Consider the following 1,515-nt stretch of genomic DNA (forward strand, 5'->3'; position numbering starts at 1 on the left):
TAGCGCGTGGAAAATGCGCGGCCAACCCCCCTGAAACTAATAGCGCGCTGAACATGCAAATGCATGTTGATGAGCCTATTAGTTACTCACGCTCGATACAGAAAGTAAAATGTGCAGCCAAGCCGCACATTTTACTCTCAGAAATTAACTCCTGCCAAAGTTAATTTCAGATGGCACCGGGCAAGTGTGCTTTTCTGTACACCCTCCGACTTAATATCATAGTGATATTAAGTCAGAGGCCCCAAAAATAAAAAAAAGAAAAATCTTCTTAAAAAGAAAAATCTGCCTGCGGCCCGCGGGTTGGAAAACGGACTCTCAACTTTGCCGTCGTCCATGTTCTGAACCCGTGGCTGTCAGCGGGTTCGACAACCGACGCCGAAAAATTTAGCGTCAGCTGTCAGACCCACTGACAGCCGCTGCTTCTGCCAATAAGGAGGTGCTAGGGACGCGCTAGTGTCCCTAGCACCGGCCCTAATTTAAATACTGAATTGCGCACACAGGAGAGGTGACTGGGCGCGCATTGGGAGAGTGGGCACTCGCCTCGGAGCGCCGGCTCTCCCGCACAGTTTTCTGTATGGGCCTATATGTTATTAAAGAAGCTGGACTTGGGAACTAAATGTGAATCTCCTGCATGGTAGCATACAACACTGCTATTGAGCCTGCCTCCTGCCCCTTACTGTTAACATTGAGGCCTGTCCCTGTTGTTTCTTTAAAATGATGTTTTAAACATATTGCTTCAGCTGGGACTCCCAGCAGTCATCTAATGTCAGATAATACCCACTAGATCTCACAGCTGATTGACTAACAGAGACATTATAAATTCCCACATGTATTACTCCCAGTACTATGCTTAGGTCTTCACTGGCCAACAGCCTTTCTTTAAGAAAAAGCAAAGAAACAAATAAACAACAATTGCACCCAGGCAGGTAGCAATCCTCACAATGCTGAGTTTCTTTAGCCTTTTCAGGATTTCTCAGATTTGTGAATACAGTGTGTTCTATTGCTTTGTGCTAGAGTAAGTTCTATAAATATAGTAGAACACTGACTGAATTTAGTTAAGCTTATTATGTTAAGTAGCCCACAAGATAACTTAATTATTTTATATTTTATAACCACCCTGGAGCATCAGAGGCCATTGTTTTTCTTTTTTTTCATCTAGCCTTTTTCTGAAGAACTATGGCTATACCACAAACTGCGAAAGTCAAATATACACACATTAAGGGTTACAAACACAGGTAAATATAGCAATGAACAATATATAAACACAAACCTGTGTGTGTAATATTAATAAAGTTTTATTTTAACAATGAATATATTATCAAAAGCTCATTAAAATTTTTATTAAACAACATTAAATAGAACAATATACATAATCCATATAAATCATTCACTCTTCACATCCATACCCAATACAAAACATTGACATAACAAATCTCACATATAAATATTAAATACATATACAAAAGTATATTAAAGCAGTATATTAAAGCAGATCCTTCCATATCTTATCTTCAA

This window comes from Rhinatrema bivittatum, unplaced genomic scaffold, assembly GCF_901001135.1.
Source record: "Rhinatrema bivittatum unplaced genomic scaffold, aRhiBiv1.1, whole genome shotgun sequence".
NCBI lineage: Eukaryota > Metazoa > Chordata > Amphibia > Gymnophiona > Rhinatrematidae > Rhinatrema > Rhinatrema bivittatum.